Source organism: Porites lutea (assembly GCF_958299795.1).
Source record: "Porites lutea chromosome 5 unlocalized genomic scaffold, jaPorLute2.1 SUPER_5_unloc_2, whole genome shotgun sequence".
Classification (NCBI taxonomy): domain Eukaryota; kingdom Metazoa; phylum Cnidaria; class Anthozoa; order Scleractinia; family Poritidae; genus Porites; species Porites lutea.
In genome coordinates this window covers 233,014-242,165 of record NW_027332289.1, presented here as the reverse complement: position 1 = coordinate 242,165, position 9,152 = coordinate 233,014, and the positions used below count along the sequence as shown (strand labels likewise).

Here is a 9,152-nt window from a genome sequence, read left to right as displayed (position 1 = left end):
TAGTTCTACGTTCCTCGAGATATTTTCATTTTATTTCCTTCCTTTGCATTATACTTCCTCGTGTTTTGCTCTGTTAACTAAAAACTGCATTGCTCTAGCCAATTAGATTCCAGAACATGTATATGAATTCATTAAAGAACTAACGTTTGGTCTTGTTAAATTTTAGTGCGGGCCCATTGTTTTTGAGCAAGAATCATTTTCCGCTGAAGTTCTAGTTTCAATTGCTGCCGCAGTTCATCTTCCTTTCGTTTAAAGCTGAGCTCCATGGCATTTTTTTTCCCTTCGAAAATTTTGGCAAGTTCATGTTTTTGAATTCTCAAACTTTCAAGACCTTCTTTGAGGACTTCAATGCTCTGCAGCAGATAAGCTCGCTCAAAAGAGTACTTCGATTCACATTCGTCTTCTACGACTTTGCGCAAAGAGACTTTCTCCTGCTGAAACCTTTCTGACATCGCAGCTTTTTCTCTCTCAAACGATCCTAACATGATTTCTTCTTGTTTCCGCAGCAGAGTCAACAGTTCCCTGTTATCCGCTATATTAAAGACGTTTTCACAGCAACTGCTTGCAGTTCCATTCGCCGTTGACTTTGTAATGGTGTCAGGGATTTCGTTCTCGTTTCGCAAGCTCAGGTGATGGAATGCATCACGATGAACGTGTCTAGTGAAAAGGTCGAATGATCTCCTCAGTTCACAAAGTTCGTTCCGAAAGAAGTCTTTTTCCTCTGTAAGAACTCTATTAAGCTCGTCTTTAGCTTTAATGATCTCATTATACTCATTCCTCACTCTCATTTCAAAGTCCCCTTTCTCTTCAGCACATTATTTCTCCATTGTCTCTCGCACTTGTTCCAATTTTTCTTCAAATTCCCCCATTTGTCGCCGCAAGATTTCGTCAAGTTCTGTTTGACACGAAGATTCTTTGGTGTCTATAATCTTTTTTCCGCGGCCATTGCTGGCACTTTTATCAGAATTATCAACCTCTTCTTTGAATCAAAAAAACGCTTCTCGTCTGCTCTCTGCGGTCTCAGTCTCGCTGGATTTGAAACGTTCGCTTTTGTTTTCCATTCAGTTTTTCTTTCTCTTTCTCCCTGGGAGGCTATAAATGGCTGACAAAAAAAATTGTATCGAGATTATGCTACCAGCAGAATTCAGTTTCGAATAAGCTGTGTTTATAATTCATTTTCCTTTCATCAGCAAGAGGAGTTCCGTTGGAATTTACTGATTTAAGTGGTGCTTACTTTAAGAACGTTGTGCCAGTAATTATAAACGACAGGTGCGAGATTAGTTTGTTTATAATTTGTATTCCAAGACTTTTGTTTGAAAACTAAACTACCTGTATATTGTGCAAAGTAATTTGCGTAATAGAGGTCGAAACCCCCGACCCCTAGAGGTCTAAGACAATCTCGCTAACAAAACTTTCATGAAGTTTTACTTTGCAAGCGTATCCTCACCCTTGTGTAAATTTCTGCTCAAATATTTTGTTTAGTCAGTTTTTTAATGAGTAAGACATCAATAAGTGCAACCAGTCAAGAGTTAACATAAACTCTTGTTTGTTTGTTTGTTTTTTTATCTTGTCCTACATCGAAACACTGTTTTGGTGCTACATTAGTTGTATTTAAGCCCGCTTTTAAGTTTGAGGTCGTCTAAAAACTCCCAAAATTGGTCAATGTCCAACTTAATCATAGTTGTCGCAAATATAGTAAAAGGCGCCCTTTAACTTGTACCGTACCACACGTAAGATGTCGAATTTGAGTTAAACGTATTTCGGAAACATTTTATTGGAATGCAGCAGTGTTTGGACGAAATTCTTCTTAATTACAACCAAATTAAGACAAGAATTTTTCGGCCTATAAGCTTCCAAATTGTGCTGCCTAAATTGCCACTGATTACGACGGTTTCTCAATAAAATAGGCGAAAAGGACGGCGCGAAGGTAAATGATGGAGGAACGTCTCCCACTGTGGGAAGCTAATGGACACGGGATAATCGCGGGCGAAATCATTACAAGCATAGTTGATATAAAGAAAAACAATAGAGCCAGCCCCATCCCGTCAAGTCTAGTCCCGTCCCAGAATGGAAGGCGCTAAATGACATCTATTGACACCTAATGCCCAGCCGTACGAGGTGTATGGGGATGTCTATGAGGGCAACTAAAGCGTTTGAGGGGAATATGTGTTGGTACATTTTCGTTCCCATACAATACGTAAAATAATACTAAAAGCCTCGCGCCCAGCGGTGATGATGAATGTTAGTCTGGCGGGCTCATAAACCTGTGATGTTATTGCATGTAACCTCTCCTTGCGCCTTTCTTTTTCCTAACATAATTTTTCCTGCTTTGCTTATTAAACAAAAAAAAAACCAAATCAAAAATCAAACCATTACAGCAAGGAGCCCAAAAATGTGACTTCCTTTAATTAAATCACATTCTTTCTTGACTGCGAGCAAGCTCGACTCCATTCCGGTGCGACTGTCGCGCGACAACGCTGGCTCAGTTCTTCGCTCTCACATCTCTTTTCGTGTCCCACTCGCGCGCGACTTCTCACAATGACCTTCCTCGCAGGCTACTTTCAGGGGGACCCAACGACTTTTTTCCAGTAAAATAACTGTTCGAAGGAGCAAATATTGCCAAGAAATTTCTTGAGCTCGAGAAAGGCTTAAAATTCCTGGATAACTGCCAGTCATGTTCGTATAAGGTATTCGGAGTTTTTTATAAACTTATCAACGATTTTCACGTTTTTTTTTAACCGAGATATTACCGTCATTATTAAAGAAAGTCTCCTAAGAATTTCGGTATAAAGTACGGCTACTCAATGAGATCTATTTTTCGACCAGTCGACCCATCATGGTAGCTAAGAGTTTCGGATGAGACGAAAAAACCCCCAAAAACTTTCGACACGACCAAAATTCCCATAAGACACTGTATATCCTAAACCAAATTCATCAGATGTACAAGATTATTTTCGGACACTATGACATAGATCCTCATATGTTTTTTGATTTTAATGTATTAGCAAAAACGCGTATGAACCATAATTTTAAGATAAGACCCAAGAGGACACGTACAAATTGCTTTAAATTTTCATTTTTAATCGCTACATAACAGACTGGAATAGTATTCCATCGAGCATTATGCATGCATCTTCATTAAGCAGTTTTAAGTCCTATCTATTACATCATTTGTGTCAATTTTAAATCAAGTGTAACTCGTGAGTGACAAGTATGCAATTTAATTAGGTTAGCTTTCGGCCGTATTTAAATTTTACTTCTTAATTTTTTGTGTCAATTTTAGTATGCAATTTAATTAAATTAGTTTTGGGCCGCATTTAAATTTTACTTCTTAATTTTTAGTATGTTTAATATTAGAGAATATTCTTTGTATGAGAATTTAGTTTCCCCCAATTAGTCTCCAGTCATGCACTTTTTCTATTTTCTGTAATTTATTTACTTGTTTTTGCATGACAAAGTATTGTTAAACTTAAACTAAAGCTACAGTTGCGGATCCAGGGACGGGGCCTTTCCCTCCACTTCTTTGTAGGCCAAACTGAAGCCCGAAGGCCACTGCTGTATAATTAAGGACCAAACTCTCAAGTTTCTTTATTTTTGTGGTAGTCAACAACAGTTACTATGGCTCCTTCCAAATAAATAGAAATGAAGAACCTTATAAATTTAGAACCTTTTTTGCCAGACCTCAAATAATGTAGTAATTTGCCCAATAAGACTGCTGCGGCCTTGCTGGAAATCTGGTGGTCAAATTGTTCCACTTACGGTTATGGTGAAACAGAACATTACGGAGAATATTGTTATCCTAAGGCAGAATATACAGAACGAGGCATTCTGCTTGATTGAGGAGTCGTAGTAAAAGAGGTTGTCTTCTCTGAAGAATTTTGTTAAGCGTACGACGTTTCACAACTTCCACGAGCATTTTTGTAGTGGCACCAACTTCCAATCTATTTTCTTGTTGTTTGACGTATTTATAGTAAATTCAGGTGCGCGTAGAGAGGATAATCTATTTTTGTGGCGTCGGCGTGTCAATTATTTCCCATCGAATCTGTTGGCCTTTTCTCACAGAGCCCAAGAAGCCGGCTTTTTTACAACTCTCGTTTTGGACTGACGCTCAGATTGTCTCACTCATGCAGTTCCCTCTCCACTCCAACACGCAATATGCCTTGTGATATTTGTGCCGGTCCATTCAAATTAGCCCTCCAGGGGAAAAATCCTAAGGGGTTTCTGCATACACAAACGAGGCAATTGGTTATTTATCAGTTAGAGGGTACGAAAAAAACAATGATTTTGCACAAACTGTTTGCCTTTTGCAACATGTGGTAAAGCACATGTCGAATTCGAATTAACGTCTTAGTAAACAAAGATACCACATGACCGTCTCGCTTTTTCTCTAGTTTGAATCATTAGGCTAAATAATCTGTCTTGGGGGGAACAGGGTGAAGAGAAGACGAAAAAGCGGCAACAGACAGGGCAAGGATTAGGTTCATTCTCTGCCTGACTCTTCCCTAAGATTTGTTTTCAAGTTAAAACCGGAGATTGCTTTTCTCGAGATTCTCAGCGTATCCGGCAGTCAGAAATGACCACAAACACAGATAAATTTTAAAAGCCTTTAATTTATTTTAAAGAATGACATCAAATATATGGAAACTGACAAAAGCTGGACATTCGTTTATGAAATAGGCCAGTATCGATATATCAAGTGAGGTCATGTCCTGAGAACACAAAGAAGAGGAGTGATGACATTAGTTTCTTCTGGGTTTTTGACCTGCGCCGTTCTAAACCTCTTATTTCATCTGCACTTCCATTGTTTTCAGGGATAGGGATATTGTTATGTCACAATCCCTCTTGTTTCCCCAGCCAATCACAAACAATCCTTTCAAACAGGTGCTGATCGCCACCGGGTTTTCTTGGCGTGGCTATGAATTTGGATAATAGTACGATATATCAAATAACCCATTCAAACCGAAGCCCCTACAATATTCTATCTTACCACTGCCATTCAAAAAATTATTTTTATCATTATAAAATGAAGCAATATTATTAGGTAAATATGCAATATGTATTAAATGAATAAATGTGGTTGCATAAGTTAAGTTATTGTTACAAACATCGAAACTTTTTTACTGGTACTGACTTCGTTCCTGGCATACTTCCGTGATTGACAAACCAGCAAACGCTTCTTAAGCTTCTCGATGACATTTCGGATCTAAAAGCTATGAGTCATTAGTAAATTATTCATGAGGTGGAGTATGATCCATTAAATAAAAGAATTATATATGCAGAAGGAGAAGGGGTACCGGCTGAACGCCGAAGCGGATAGTCTCCTTCCGGTGGCTGACCCTGATATTGCGTCTTTAGAGAATAGCGTGTTATATATTGTATACCAAATTCCAACCTTGATCTTAGCTGCAGAAATTGTAACAAAGGTTCCTGCATTGCGTATTGTATTGGCACCATCCGTCGGAAATTTAATGTTATTTTTTCCGAACTGCTCCTGATAATCATTTTCTCGTTCCCGGTCACTTTTCATACCTAGACGTAGGTTTCCTGAATGATCTGCTAACGACACTATTTGAAAGAGCACAAAAATCTAATCCATAAAATTACCATAATTATTGTTCAACAGCACCAAAGGTCTCTACAATTTTTGGATTTTTTTTCTTCTACTGGCAATATTGTCAATATTATCGAGGTTTTTATTTTTTTCCCGTTTTTTACCGAAACGACCAGTGCCAGGCTTCCTCTTTAGGCGAAAGGTGATCTGTTTTAGCCAAGCCCACTCGTTACCTGGTGTTTTGCAAATGGTACTGCTCTAACCCATTCCTCTTTTCGGAAACGTTTTTAAGTCCACTAGAAAAGGTAAGCCGCGCTCAAACTAACCCAGCCACACCTTCGTAACACTGAATTATGGCCACGGAATTATGTGGTGGGTTAATATGGCGTCTGAGGAACTCTGAAGGCTATGATCAGCCACACTATACCTGATAGCCCTCGCACCGACACTGAAAAGAATAGCGGATTTTGCTTCTGTTCTAAAATAAGAACGGTGATTTTCCTGTTAGGGAGCGAAACTGCGCCGCCGTCCATCTTGAAATGTGGATCATCAAATATTGGATAGGTTTCTGCCACTTCTTGTCGCAGTGTAAAGAGGTTTTCAGGTAAATGGGTAGGGGCGTGCGTGGGCTGGGACCCACATTTTCAGGAGAGAGGACTGTGATTTATTTCACTAAACTGGCCTCTCGGTCAACCGTTCTGGTACAATGTTCGATGTGTGTGAACAACTTGTTCCAGTTCTCTACCGTTGCTGTTTATGCTGTGTCGAATACCTTTTCATGTCGGCGCAAAAAAACTATTTCCAGTACTACGTAGACAGACTAAAAAAGTGAAAGAACTAGAGATTCGAGTTATATTAACAACTTAATAGTCATTTGTAGGGAATGGCCAACCTCGTTCCCAGGGTTCTCTCTTAGGAAAGAGGTTGGGGAATAGCATGCGATATTAATATGCTTAAGAAAATTGAACCCGATTTTAGTCCCTAAAATTTTTACATTAACTATGTTATTCAGAATTTTCTCGATTTCTTTCAAATGAAATTAAATATTACTGGGTATCTTATTGTAATAACCCATTAAACAGTTGTGCTCGTCATCTAAGTCCTATAATTCCTTTGTTGGGAGAGGAGGGGGACTCCCATATGAAAATAGCGCGGATGCTGGTCGTCTCGCTTAGACGTAGAAATTGCATTTTTTTTGTCCCACTTTGGGTGTGCAAGACGAAAAGCTAATATTTCTACTCATATAAGTGTCGCTTAATTCGGGTTGAACGTAAAGAAATTAAATATCTATGTATAAAAGATGTTGTCATAATGAGTTAATAGAGAGTGTTCTACTTTGGCGGTCAAATCATAGTCAGAAGAGGAGACTGGTTATGAATGCTAATGCTGGCAAACATTAACATAGCAGTTTAATATGGGTATTTACTTGGTGTTACGGACGGGTGCAATCTAATTATTAGTCTAAATATCAGTCGAGCATTCCAGCATGCTTTCATACTGGAGCCTCCCGGAGGGTCCTGTATGAGGGAGCTTTAGCATCGAAGACAGCGACGGCAGCGAAAAAGTCATCTTTAAACTGAATTTGCGTTTTTTCAAACTGTATCACGCTTATTCCAATTCCCTGAAAATGTCAAATGTAGGCAAATTTCTTTGGAGTTGATTTCTTAGGGACCACACTAAAGTTTTGAAAGAGAAAGAAAAATTCGTTTTCGCTTGTTTACGTCCTCCATAAAACGTGAAATTAGGGATTTCACGCCGTAGTTGTGCAGTGACGGCAAAGTAAAATACAAAAAAGCGTGATGCACGTGCAAAGTTGTTGTTTTGCCAATCAAATCTATTGCTTTTTTGAGGTTCTCGCTGCCGTCGCCGTCGTCGTTGCTAAAGCTCCCTATTAATCTGAAGAAGAAGCGGTTCTAAGACAAAAATTAAACCACAGAGATCCTACAGAAATTACAGCTTCGTATCAAGAGTACTAGTTTTTACTGGTGTTAGTAGCAGATGCTTCACGGTAACATGGCTGGTTCTGATCCAGCAGTTTGAAACAATAGCATGGGGTATCTTCTGTCATCATCTCCTCTAATATTGGAATCAGTTGAGAGAATGAGGGTCGTTCATTTGGATCATCCTTCCAGCAGTCCATCACCAGTTTGTATCCGTTGAGAGTGGAAGCCATTGTTTAAAGTACTACCACACAAAGATATCATGTTTCCATTTACTTTTAATATTGGAGACAGTTATGTTCTAGGCTCTTTTTAGAATGGGGCAACGTAAAGGAAAGAGGCGTGCTGTACTTTCTACTCCTTTGAAGAGGCTGACAATATTCGATAAAGAAAAAAAAACTGTTTGAAGGACCGTGTAAAGATTTCTTCATCGTGCCCTCTTTTCGGGCGCGTCTTTTATTGTTTCTATTCTGACTTACATTTCATCACTGCACGTGTTGGGTTTCTCCATCCGATATCCAGATTTAAGTAAACTACATAGCCTCTTGGAGGTTATCCCAAGGTATGGAGTACCCCCTGAAATGACAATGACAATTTCAAGATGAATGTTGTTTTATCAAAGATCATAAGGCTCTTTTTTTGTACTATATTTTCAACTTTTCAACTTAGGAGGGGGAACAAAATAACAAAATGTACAAGTTTACAATTGTTTTCTCTAATACTTATCCACTGGAAAACGATTTGCCCATAATTGAATAGCGCTATCCACCTTTTGAACAACCTTAATAACTAATTGGCTCGATTATTATGGGCCCGCGCTCCTCCTCGCGGAAGTCTTTTCTCGGGGTGCGGAAAGGAATAGGACCGGACAGGAGAGAGCAGGGAAATCGATCAGGGTGGATTTCCACTGTCGCATAATTGTTACGCCGTGCGTACGCACGTTGTGTACGCACGTAAGTATAATAGAGGCAATGTGCTGAACGTACATATATGACAGGTCGCGCGTAAGCGTCGGTATTGAGCGAGATTCAACTTAAAATTTACGTTTATGTGCGACCTTCCATACTTTGGCTCTATTTTATTCATGCTCGTAAAATTTACGTGCGGAAATATACAAAGGTTTTTAAAAAGACCAGCTTACCCATGGTGGCTAGTTCCAACAGAACAATTCCAAAAGACCATCTGCAATAAAAGGAAGCAGATAAAGAAATAGCAACGGTTAAATTCATATAAATAGCAAATTCGGGAAGGAAAACAAAAACCTTTGTTAACCTGGCACCACTGAACGTAATCCGTGAGGGTAAATTTTTGCTCGCGAACTCCGGAATGAATGAACATTGGAATCCGGAATCCAGATTGGAATCCAGAATCCTGCTAACGACTAAAATCTGGAATTAAGCTCTTTTTGAAATCCAGAATACACTGGGTTGGAATCCTGAATCTAGTATCTGGAATCCCGAATCCAAGACCAGCTAAACGTTTCTATTTATTTATTTATTTAATTATTTTTATTATTATTTTTTTCATGTTGATACGCCTGAACAGGCTATATTTTCCACGTCCCAGAATATTTCTCAAGAGATACAGTGTCGTGATAATGACTGCTATCCTAACTGCTGCTATAGACAGACTGCTATGAGCAAAATTCTGCCTATCTTTAG

The 9,152-nt window shown here is 39.0% G+C and overlaps 1 pseudogene; it reads right to left on the bottom strand.

Annotated features, from left to right (window-relative positions):
* On the bottom strand, positions 1-7,724 carry LOC140925397 (uncharacterized; annotated as a pseudogene).
* Positions 7,725-9,152: the final 1,428 nt, after the last annotated feature.